Below are 13,367 nucleotides of genomic sequence, written 5' to 3'. Positions count from 1 at the left end.
CTTTTTCCAAAAAGTTGCGTATTAACGTCAAGTTTCTTAAAAAAAAAACAAAAAAAAATCAACTCTTTTTTTTTAATTAAAATTTAATGTTTATTTTTAATTTTTTTTGGCCAAAAAAAATTTTTTGTGCAGTGTATATTTCTTTATTGAGCATTTTTAATTCCCTACAACTCATGTGCATACGCCCTTTTAGAATGTAACTCATGGGTGTAAATAATCTCTCCATCTGTGAAAAATGCTCCGTTTGCTAAGCCAAATACGTGTGCAAAGTTTCATTCAAATCAAAAATGGTCGATATTCGATCATAGGTCATTTGGCGCGATCTTGCTCAGTTCGCTTATTTTTCGGTTCCCCTGCTGCACACAAGCCTTAATAAACTTCCAGTTTCTTGAAAAAATACAGCTCTTTTTTTTAAACTGAAATTGAGAGTTTTTTTTTTGTCTATTTCAGTCAAAAAAATTTTTTACGGTGTATTTTTTGAATGGAGCATTATTTATTCCTTACAACTTATTCTCAGACAGTTTTTCTATACAACACAATGCTTTGAAAGAAACCATAGGCCCTTTTACAATGAACCATAGGCCCTTCATACTTTCTTTGGCAAAGTTGAAAAATATTTTTTTTTAAATTAATTTTCTTTTTTCAAAGAGTTAAGACGTTTTTTCTTGATTTATCCATGATTGAACAGTCCGCAATGGTAATCTTTTGTAGTTTTCATGGAAAAAATCAGATTTTTTAAAACTGAGATCTGTAACATAATTAATTTCAAATTTGTCTCTTAACTTTTTTTTCCAAAAAAAATTTTTTGGATGTATATTTTTTTAGGAAAGACAAAATTATTATTTACAGCTTTGCTGAAGACGACACATAGATCAAAGAAACCGTTTTGGCTCTAAAAATATTTGTCTTCATCAATACCTTCCCAAAATTGCCTTTTTAAATAGCTTCGCAAATATGAGTCGTGTTTCAAAAATGTAAATTTGAGATCATTTTCTATATTGGCCTTTTCTGGCTTTTAGAAGCACTTTTCGGCAATTCTGAGCTCAATTTAGGATCATTTTCTATTTCGGCCTTTTCTGGCCTCTATAAGCACTTTTCGTCGATTTTATGCTCAATTTGGGATCATTTTCTATTTTGACCTTTTCTGGTCTTTAGAAGCACTTTTTTGTCGATTTTAAGCTCAATTTGGGATCATTTTCTATTTTGGCCTTTTCTGGCCTTAAGAAGCACTTTTCAGCGATTCTGAGCTCAATTTGGGATCATTTTCCATTTTGACCTTTTCGGGCCTTTAGAAGCACTTTCCGGCAATACTTAGCTCAATTTGTGATCATTTTCTATTTTGGCCTTTTCTGTCCTTTAGAAGCACTTTTCGGCGATTCTGAGCTCAATTTGGGATCATTTTCTATTTCGGCCTTTTCTGGCACTTTTCAGCGATTCTAAGCTCAATTTGGGATCATATTCTATTTCGGCCTTTTCTGGCACTTTTCGTCGATTCTAAGCTCAATTTGCGATCATTTTCTATTTTGGCCTTTTCTGGCCTTTAGAAGCACTTTTAGTCGATTCAACTCGCTTTTTCATGAATTAATTGGCACCCTTGTAGAGAAGCGTTGATTTTGGATTGCCATTTTGATTCCCGCTCCGCACATACTTCATGCAAGCAAACAAGACATAATGATCATAATCACACGCTACCGGCACACTCGCAGCTATAAGCAGTGGCCTAATGGCTGAAAGCAAACGCGACGCGACAGATCCGTACAGAAACAGATCCGTGAGAAAAATACCATTTTAGCTATTACTGGTTGAAACATGCGTTCAACAAGGTTCTACACACTCTTCAATAGTAAAATAGTTAGCATTACAAAGTCCCCATTTTACGCTCTTTGATAAAAGCATAGCTAATTTTCAGATCGATTGCTGCAAAAATGAAAGAAATCCGTTGGAAACTGACTGAGTTTTAAGCGTTTGAAAGTGGACAATCTTCGTGACGCTCTTGATTCGATTTTTAATTCGTACCTTTATACATGTTACAGTCGTAAGATGCATTGCTCCATCAATAATCATAGGTAGACAAAACGTACATTGCGACACTTGAGATATCGCCGATAGAGAACATTTCTGGATGCAAGAAATTTCAAAATGTGTACTCTAAAAAACACTGTTTTGATGCTTTCAAGATTTCTGCGGTATACAGGGAACGTATGAATAAGATAATACCGTAAATTTGTTTAGAGCAAATCTCGGTTGAAGCAAACGAAATCATAATCCAATGAAATACCTACATTTGTATTCCACAAATCGAATCATTCATGGTTTTCAACATATTTTTTTATAGAGACTATTACCGCGAAACCGATAACAATTTCTTCGCTTTTTCTCTATACAGCTTCACTACTTTTCTTTGTCTTGGATTTTCCTCGAAATTGAAACAGCATTGTGCCGCCCATCTGCGGTTGAATTTGCAATCTGCCATTCTACTAGCGTTCGAGAAGCTGCATCCCGCATATCCTATGTAGGTACCTACAAGTACGAGTGTGCATGTCTTCGTTCATGCACGGGCACATCTGACCAACCCCCAAAGGAAACCCATTTTCAAGTTGATGGCACAACCTGTCACATTATAGAACACATGCTTCTTGCTATCTTTCGAGTGAATCAGCTCGAAACGGTATGGACATTTTCTCTTGCTATAATATTGTCATATCGTTATTAGATTGTTGTACGCGTTATTAGATAGGTTCTTGAACTTGGAAGTAAGGCAAGCAATTTTAATAATGCTTTCCAGTCCGGACTCTTTGATCTTGTATTCAAATATTATTAACTAAGGCGGAAAACCTACCTTTCTTCACGAGGATAGACCAGTAACAGCTGTAATGAAAAAGAACAAAAGCGAATAATCAGTATCATCCGAATCACAATAGTACTCGGACAAAAACACAGCAATAACTTTCCAGTGCTGATTATTCGAACTCAGCAGAGTCTTTCCGGAGGAAAAAAGCCTTTGAAAATATAGAAACAAACAACAACACAGAAACAAACTTCAAGCCTCCTACACCGCAGCGACTAATGCTATTTTATTTTATTTCGCTCCACTCGAGCTGTCGCAGCTTTTTTTTTCTTGTTGCTTTCCTTTCGGCAAATGATGGGTTTTTCATTCCCAACAGTTTATCTGTCGGCTTGTGGCGGTTCACTGTTTCGCTTTCGCTTATCGTTTTCTGCTTTATTACGTAATCCTAATGGGCGGTTATGTGGGGTTTTTGCCGCTACCCGCTGGATGATGATGATGATGATGATGATGCGATATTTGCAGTGTATTGTGACATGCCTCTCACAGGAAGTGGGTGGTAAGCAAGTAGGAAACTGCAAACAATAGGCGCTGCCGGAAAACCGAATAGGGCGTCACAGTACAAAGCCAGAAGCCACAGGTTCTACTGGCAGTGAAGAGTTCAAGGATGCGATCGGTTCAGGTTTCTTGTTTTACCTTGGGTCTGACGAAGGGAGTGCACAGTTCTTGCCCTAACGGGTTATTCCGAGAGCCACCCTAGAACTTCTGAAACTAGTGTGCTTTGTGCGCCAGTTGTGATGAGATGAAGTAACTCGAGAAAGATTATTATACTTCCACATGAGCTCCCCCGGACAGATTTTCTTCAACTGAAAGCTTTCCCGGACTTTTTAAAAACTTTACAGTTTGTAGTTTTCAATCTGATCTGATGTGGGTTACTGGATGAAAACCACTTTTGTTAATTTTTGCATTTATTTTTCACTTCCAAATCAAAATATAAGGAATATTCTCCATATTAACTTATTACATGCGAAGCTTTTATAATCAAGACTTATTATTTTCGTTCGCACAATTCGATTGGAAATAATTGGCAGATCAGAATCGCGACTCCACCAGGGATCCGAGCCGATGCGATGGCTACAATTCAGAACTAATTTTGCCTTTGATGGTCAAACCAAACCATACGCTGCTGCTCTACACACATAAAACGGTTTGTAGCCGCGGGGAAAGCCACACACACACTGATTACAGGAGTTCAGCAGAAATCCCCACCCCAAAACGGCAAATGGGATTAATGGTTAGACGGATAATAATAAAAAAAGGCCTAATTAGCCGCCGGGTTGGGGTTGCTAATTCCGAGACTTTCGCCGTTAAGCTCTGGTGTGGTAAATCAACGCGCACAATGAATTCATGAATGGAAATGGCCGTAATCATATTGAATGTTGTTTTTATTAACAAAGAAAATGTGAAGAATTTACATAATTCCGTGGCAGCATCTTTTTCATAGGCATTATTACGACCAACTGCCGAGATTAGCTCATAAATCAAATGCCAGTCATTATCAACAAGTTCATTTCTTTTGAAATGCGACTTGAAGGTGTGCAAAATTATATGACTGGAGAATGGATGAAAAAAACAAGCATACAGCTTGAGCTTGAACTTGGTGAGCGCACATTTCATAGTTGCTCCTCCGTGATGGAGCTGAGCTAGTGAAGTAGCACTAAGAACCAAGTTAGACTGCTATTTTTTCTGTATTTGTATAGATAGATAACGGCGGTTCCTTACGAGCGGTTAGGAAAGAAAGTGTTGATCTTGGAGATCGAATTTACCTCTGTATCTACAACGACTGTGACGGTAAGGAAGGTACATATTTGTCACCGTGATAAGTGACAGATTTTCATACTTGTATCGTCCCCTTTACGCTTACAATTGTTCTTCTTTACCGAGTCCCGTAACGACTTCTGCTAAGTATCAGCAATAATAATTGCCTGTAGAGGTATTAATTCAACTGTGTGTCGGTCTGACGTTTTTACCTTTGTTTTACCTTTGTTATACTATTACCTTTGTTATACTAAACAAAGGTTATAAAATCGGTCGAAAAACGCAAAATAGATCCAAGGCCCGGAGGGCCGAACCTTATATACCATTCGACTCAGCTCGACGAACTGAGCAATGTCTGTTCGTGTGTATGTGTGTGTATTCTTTACATAAGATATTTAACTTTTAAGGCAATATGAATGGCATGGAGAGCCATGTGTTATACACCCATCAACTCAGATCGACGAACTGAACAATTTCTGTATGTATGTGTATGTGTGCTTGTATGTATGTGTAAATATGTTGTTTATATGTATAGTATATCAGAATCGAAACAAAAAAATTACAAAATAAACACTCATTTTACAGAACGCATATTTCGATGTTGATGTTTGCATGCTCAAATGAACGCCCTAGAGTACTTTAAAAATCATACTAAGTGCGAATTTTTATTGGCAGTTTGAACTGTAGAAATTTGACCGATGTATATTTCAGACATGGGATATTTTACTTTTCGGATAATTCATCTCCCTGTTTTCTCTTCTTCTCTATCCCTCTAGTTCTTTCTTTTTCGTATCGCTATTCATTCCTTAAAAGAAAACAACAATCATCGACAACAATGCATAATTTTTACACTCTTCGTAGTGCGTCTTAACTGGTGTAAATAAATTACCCTTTAGCTTTTTCTTAAAAATTTGAATTAGATTTTAGAGGAAACTGCAATGCTCACTTAGCTCCTTTTCTGCCTTGCGAAGCTTCCGTCCTAACTTTCTTTGAAATTTATATATTAAATTGTACGTTGAACCCAGATTCAAGAATAAGAATATTCTACAGCTTTCGGGAGCCAAACATTGTAGCAAAATCTGATCTCAAAATGTTCAAATGTAACATAAGGGACCATCCATCAATGATGTCAAGCGTTTAGAAGGGGGGAGGGGGTTTCAATTATTGTCACATATAGGGTAGGGGGGGTTAGCTTGAGTGTGACATCATATTTCAACTCAAAAAATAATAAATAAAAAAGTCACATACCTAACCACAGAGATCAACTCAGAACTTTTTATGATATTTGCATTATTCATTTATAGTTCTACGATCCATTTTTTGCTTAAGATTTTTTTTAGATAAAATAAATGACATTTTTTTTTCTCGTTAAAAAAGCATAATGTTCGTTAATTCTGTTTTACCGTGCATGTTCGTTTATGAATGACAGCGCAATTTCATTAATTTTTAGTGTCTCTTAATCCAATCAATACAAAAATTGTGACAAAACGTGAATTAAAATGCTTGGTTATAGTAACATGTGGAGAAAATTTGGATTGCGAATTGATTGAAGAAGAGGAACTAAATATTGATGCTCTTTCAAAAATCAGCAATGATGCTGCAGTTACTGTCTCGGCTTTCTATGTCGTCGATATGCGACTCCATCAGCAGCATCCTTGGACTAAGAAATAAACGCCTTTTCTAGTTATCATTTTTCCTATTATTTTCAGTTTTTCATTTAATAAACTCGTTCTTACTAAGAAAAAATGCATCCCTAACAAATTTCTCGATTTTCAATCAATTATTACCAAAGAGGGGGGAGGGGGGTATAAAAACGTGACGTAATTATGGGGGGGGTCAATGAAGTTGTGACAGCTTGTGACAAGAGGGAGGGGGGAGTGAATTTTTTCCTAATTTTGCGTGACATCATTAATGGATCGTCCCTAATTAGCGATGCAGATATTTTGAAAAGCTTTACCAAAAATGTATAGACTTATTTACGTACGAATATGTTAGTGCCACCACACTTTTCAGTTGTACACTTATTCTATGTTTAAATTCAGTTCTGAATATACTTTTTACTCGTGACCAGGAATCTACAGTTGATGGTGAACGTAATTGGCAAAATAGGGAAAAAGTTTTGAGAAATTGTGAACAACGAGATGCGATGATTTACAGTTTGGATGAAACTGAAGCAACTTTACATAGCTATACACCTTTACTAGTGTGCGCAGGTGAAAAGTTACATATCTGTATGATATGATACACTATGCTCATGTAAGATATAAATATTGCTTTCTAATTTAAGACTAAGTGCAAACAGAGTATCCATCTTATTCCGCTTCTCGTAATCGCAGCAAGTTTTATAAAGTCTTCATTTCAAATTTTATCATACAGCCTAGACCTTCGAAAAGAAAAATGTTCTCAACTACACTCTGAAAATCCAAAATTCCACATGTCGTAAAAAACCTTCATTTTCGGATAATGCATTTGATTTAGAACTAAATTGACAACATTCATGAATAGTTTTTTCCTGTATAATTCTGAACTATAACTTTTCGAGAACGAGTTTGTAGAAATTTGCTTCAATTCGTAAAAAATAGTAAAAAAAATATATCATACCACAAAAGATCAAAATAATGGTCGCAGTGGTCCAAATCTTACAAAAAAAAAAATGCTGATTTATAATTTTAGGTCCTGCGAATTATAAAGCAAAAGCGATATTCAAACCTTGTTTATGGGGATTTAAAAAAAAGAACTGCATTAAACTAGAATACATATTTGCTGTTCTATGATGAAATCAGCATGATTGTTATCTATTACTGTTTCCTCACGTTCGATTATTTCAAGAAAGAATTTGAGTTGCTTCTAGCTAGCATTTAAAAATTGGTTTGTGAGCGAAAAAATAACACTCATATACTTCAGTGACAACATCCATAATATTTGCGAAACCCACGTCAAGCTTTAATTCAATAATCGTATATGGTTCACCCTCTGAAAACTATCTTTTAAATTTCTTTTATTCATTATTGGAATTGGACTTACGGTGGTATACGATTTGTGGTTTACTGGTCTAATAAGTATAAAGTAATAGGTAGTTAGTATAACAAAGGTTTCTGCACCACTAGGTGGGTTAATTCAGGTTTTTATTTTAGAATTCAGCGGGAGAGGCGGGTTAAAGATGGAGGGGAGGGATCCTGAGAATATACCTTTAAGTAAAAGTTCCTCTGAATCCAATGGCGTGATTCTACTAACGAAAGTACACAATAACCACGGTAATACGGAAAGAAAAAAATGCTTAAATCTTAGAAAAATTAGAGGAAATTACAAAACAGTAGATAGGTATTATATATTATTAAATATTTATTGTTTACCCGTAATAAATTCGATCGAGTCAGAAAAAAAAGAGCGAAAAACAATAATGGTTACTAGTTTAAAACAGTAAATAGCAAACAGAAAAAAACTTTAAAAAGATAAAAATTATACATATGACACAAAATTAGAAAATACCAGAGAAATGATAAATTCCAAATATAACAAAAAAGACATAAATCACAAAACAATGATAAAAATGACAAGAAATGCACAAATGAAGAAGATAAAAGGGTTTCAATAGCAAAAATGATAAAAACTAACAAAAATAATTTATTTGACAAAAATGACATATAACAAACATACCAAACATGGCCGCAATAATGAAAATAACGGAAAACTAATAACAGCAAATATTATACAAAAAAAAACAATCATGACAGAAACGACAAGAATGATGAAAATGGAAAAAAATTACATAACTGACAAAAATTGTGTAAATGATAAATATTTTAAAACTTTCATTAACAGCTAAACTGCAAAAAACTATATAAATGACCAATATGACAAATGTAACACGGATGGCACGAACAACAAAAATTATTGAAATGTCGTAAAAGTCAGATATAGGCTAAATCACAAAAGTATATTTGTTACCAACATGACAAAAATCACAATAATTGCAAAAATTACAAATACAACAAAATGTGATAAATATAAAGGAAATAAAAGACATAAATTATAAAAATATGTAACATACCAAAACAACATAAGTGGTACGAATGACGAGGAATGATAATTGTGATGGCATAAATGTCACAAGTATGAGCACATGATAGATGACAAAAATGACAACAATGACAGATAATACAAAGACGATACCAACGACAAAATGATAAAAATACACGACAAAAATTACATAATTAACTAAGAAGACAAAACAGACAAAGAAATGCCCAAAATTTTAAAGCACACAATAAATTTTAAAAACAAAATAATACAAAACGTTGATAATTTACAATAAATACAAAAATAAAATTTCAAAATGCATGAAAATATATATATAATAATTGAAAAAAACGATATATACGAGCAATTTAAAAATTACGAAACGACAAACAAGAGGCAGGTAACAAAAATAACAAAAAAACTTAAATTTACACGAATTACGACAATGCAATAAAAGACAAAAATTACAAATCACACACAAAACAAAATATTGTCAGATAACTATTGTGTCAGTGAAAAAACAAAAATAATGACGAAAAAAACTAATAACACTCAGGCAAATATGCCAAGATTATGATCAAAATGACACAAATGAAGAAGATGAAAAAGGTAACTAAATGAAAAAAAACATTAAAATGAAATGTTAAAAATTATAAAATTTACATAAATGACAAACAAGAATCGAATGACAAAAAATAATACAAAAACTGCACTAAAACATTACAAAATGAAAAAATGACAAAAATAACGTATATGAGTCGTAGGGATTTTCCACAAGCACGAAAGTCCGAATCATCGAGTGGAATCTTTCCTGCAGCAGTGACCGGTACCGGAGAGGACGTTGAGCCACACGAAAATCCAGCATGGACAGTAGTCGAGGGGAGTTAACTTCTCCATTAACATACATTCTCCATCCAACTTCGCAACGAACAACGCCTGTTGAATTTTACGCCTTTCTTTCAAGTGTGTCCATGTTTAAAAGTTTGCATCTGTTTTCATATTCAGGAAGAGCTAGGGGATTTCGCCATGGAAGGTGACGTAAGGCCAGTCGAATAAATCTTCGCTGAACGCCTTCAATTCTATCGATCCAGCACGAATCAACAGGATTCCAGACAATGCAAGCGGTCTCCAGAATTGGTCTCACCAACGCACAAAACAAGGACTTCAAACAGTATGGATCATTGAAGCCTTTGGCAACTTTCGAAATGAAACCAAGTTGTCGATTGGCCTTGGCAATTATCGAGATGTAATGGTTGTTGAATGACAGCATTGGGTCCAGAATGAAGTCCCGCTAATGCAATAATCAAATATAATCGGTTTTTTTGAGCGATGGAACGTCATGACGGAGCATTTTGGTACGTTCACGATTAGTTTATTGCGAAAGCACCAGTCCGTGAACAGATTCAGCTGATTTTGCAAACAGTGGCAGTCTGCAATTGAACGAATCACCAAATATATTTTCAAGTCATCAGCGTAATTGAGTTTGCAACTCAGACGCAACGTCGTTGAAAAATAGCGTAAACAACAACGGACCTAAGTTGCTGCCTTGAGGCACTCCGGATAAATTACAGAAACTCGAAGATACACTGGAGCCAACTTTAACACGAAGTTCACGACCAGTCAGATAAGATCTAATCCACGAATATAAAATGATAAAAATAACAACAGTCACAATAATCACAAAAGAGACATGAATTTGGAAAGTTGAAAAAAGAAGTTCAAAAAATGTTACAAAAGGTTCTAAAACTACGTTTTGAAATATAAAAATAATTATGAAAATTATAAACAATAATAAGAAGATGCCAAAAATGACAAAAAATATTATGAAATTTACACGAATTACAAGAAAAGACAAAAATGATAGAAATGGAAAAAAATATACAAACGACAAAAGTGATATATATGACAAACGTTGCAATTTCCAAAAATAACAGGAAAGAAAAATATACAAAAGAGACATACAAAACAAAATATACAATACAAGATGGTAAAATATAGCAATGACGAGAACGATAAAAACAACACAAAAATGACAAAAAAAAACAAATATGATAAACATGTCAAAAATGACAAAGAAACAAAACTTTGTTAGTGATTAACAAACAGCATAAAAAGGAAGAAACGTTCTAAAATTAGAAAACTCTTGAAAATTTTACAATAATTATAAAAACTACAAAAATGCCCTAAAAGCAGCAATTACAACAATTATTATATGGACAAAAATGAAATACGAATGACGAAACAACAAAAAAGTAAATGGTGATTATAACAGGAATTATTACCAGGTTATTAAAGACGAGAAAATGTATCAATGGCAAAAAAATCAAATTTATTCAAAAGATAAAATATAAAAAGATATAAAGATATTGATATCATAATAACAAAAATTGCAATTTTCTAAATTAACACAAAAGAACAAAAATAACCTAAAACACAAATGGAAAAAATAAAACAAAATATTTTCAAACAAAACTGAAATACAATAAACAAGAAAATGATTACTACATATAAAAAAATAATATAAACGGGTTTCTGTTAGTAGAATTATTACCAGGTTTTTAAAGACGAGCATAAATATTGATGGCAAAAAATTATTCAAAAGATAAAAATTATATCAATGACAAAAATTGCTATTTTAAAACTTGACACAAATAACAAAATCGAAAAAAAAAACAAAACAAAATATTGTCAAACAAATGTTGTGTAAGCAAGAAAAAACCAAAAAACTTAAAAATAAATCACAAAGCTGATAGAAACTAAGAAAATAAAAACAAAACATAGTAAATGTGACAAAATTATGATCAAATTAATACAAATAAAGTATATGACAAAAATAACTACAATGACATTTTAAAAAAATACATAAAATGTAAATATAATAAAAATCACATGAAATGATATAACACAAAATTTATAGAAATCACAAAAAAAAATAATATAACAGAATCTACAAAAAATGATAAACATGATAAAAATGACAAGAATGATACAAATAACGTAAATGACAAAAATGACAGCAAATATCAAGTATGACAAACATGCAAAAAATGGCCAATATAACTTAATATCAAAAAAGTCAGAAATGAAAATGTCATATTGACAAATAATAATACATAAAAAATATTGACAAAAAAAGACACCAAAGACAGATATAATGATTTAAAATTGAAAATTTAAGACAAAATGAAGCAATAAAAGAGCTACAAAAATAAATGAGTACAAGCAACGACAAAACGACAAAACAATTAGGGCAAAATTGAAACAGAAATAACGAAACAACAAACAAGAGAAAAGCTCAAAAAACGATGATATTTACACAAATTATGATAATGCCATAATAGACAAAAAATAAAAAAACTATGCAAAAGATAAAATGATAAAAATTACAATTTCTCGAAACAACAGAAAAGAAAAATTTACAAACATTACATATAAAAGTCATAAATGACAAACAATACAAAAAAGACAAAATGAACATATGATAAAAATGACAAAAAAAAACCCAAAATGACAATGATTACACAAATAAAAAATCGACGAAAAAGACACAAAGACAGATTTGATGATATCAATTTGAATGTTCAGAACAATATAAAATTTTCAAATAAGTACAAGAACAAATAAGCATCCAAATATTATAAAACGTTTAAGAATTATGAAAGTTTTCAAAATATGTCAATGATTATACAAATTACGAAAAATTACATACATAACAAAACAATGCCACATAAATGTTATGTGAACATAAAAATATGTAAAAATGAAATGAAAAAAATGCAAAAATGATGAAAGAAGGAAAATAACAATAAAACCAAAGATACCAAAATTATGACCAAAATGATAAAAAATGATAAAAGGCACAATACTGACCAAAAAAACATGTACCAGCCACGTAGAAAAATTAAGAAATAATATATAACAAAATATAATCACAAAAATGACCTAACGGACAAACTTACTTGAAACGAAAATGGTCAAAATGAGACAAAAGCAGATATGACAACAAAAAATGACGAACAAAAAATTATCGTAATTTGTGTAAATATCAAAAAAAAATTAGTGACATATATAATATAAATGAAATCAATAACAAAAATTACAGAAATAATAATGACGACAAACATGACTAAATTATATAAGATAAAGGTAAAAATGAGAGAAAAATTCAAAAAAAAAACATGATAAAAATGTTAAAAATAATGAAAAAATTTAAAAAAATACAAAGAAAATAAAGAAACGACCAAATGTGATAGATATGAAATTAATTAAAGAGATGAACAGAATTAACATAAAATGTTGAAAAACACAATAAATATCAAAACACAAATAACAAAAGAAACAATAACGATGAAAAACGACTTATATGATAACGTGAATATGTTAAAATTGACAAAAATGCAAGAAGACAAAAACAACGAAGGAGATAGAAATGACCACAATGACAGATATGACAAAGATAACAACAGCGAAAAATAATGAAATAACATTATAACAACAATTTTTTGTTATATAATTAAATATTTGACAAGAATACCTACATGACAAAAATGACGTGAAATGATAACAAACATAATTACAAAAAATTGATGGAAAAGACAAATATTTCAAAAATTTAGGCGAAGTAAAAATATTAAAATAAGTACAAAATAAAAAAGAGATAAATTTAAAAGTGCTCAAGTTACTTATGTTACAAAATGTAAAAATACTTTAAAAATAAAAATAAAAATACAAAACCACCACAAAT

General features: G+C 31.9%; 2 protein-coding genes across 4 annotated transcripts in view; both read right to left on the bottom strand.

Moving 5' to 3' along the window:
* LOC129725460 (calbindin-32) overlaps positions 1-13,367 on the bottom strand; it is a 231,853-nt gene that overhangs the window by 159,888 nt on the left and 58,598 nt on the right. For all 3 annotated transcript variants that reach the window (XM_055681334.1, XM_055681336.1, XM_055681335.1), the window contains exon 2: positions 2,840-2,868. The gene's annotated coding sequence lies outside the window, so the exon portion shown is untranslated. The remainder of the gene's footprint in view (positions 1-2,839; positions 2,869-13,367) is intronic.
* Positions 1-13,367, bottom strand: part of LOC129720581 (class E basic helix-loop-helix protein 22-like) — a 74,890-nt gene that overhangs the window by 31,206 nt on the left and 30,317 nt on the right. The window lies entirely within an intron of this gene.

This window comes from Wyeomyia smithii, chromosome 2 (assembly GCF_029784165.1).
Source record: "Wyeomyia smithii strain HCP4-BCI-WySm-NY-G18 chromosome 2, ASM2978416v1, whole genome shotgun sequence".
Classification (NCBI taxonomy): Eukaryota; Metazoa; Arthropoda; class Insecta; order Diptera; family Culicidae; genus Wyeomyia; species Wyeomyia smithii.
This window is presented reverse-complemented; position numbering and strand designations above follow the sequence as displayed.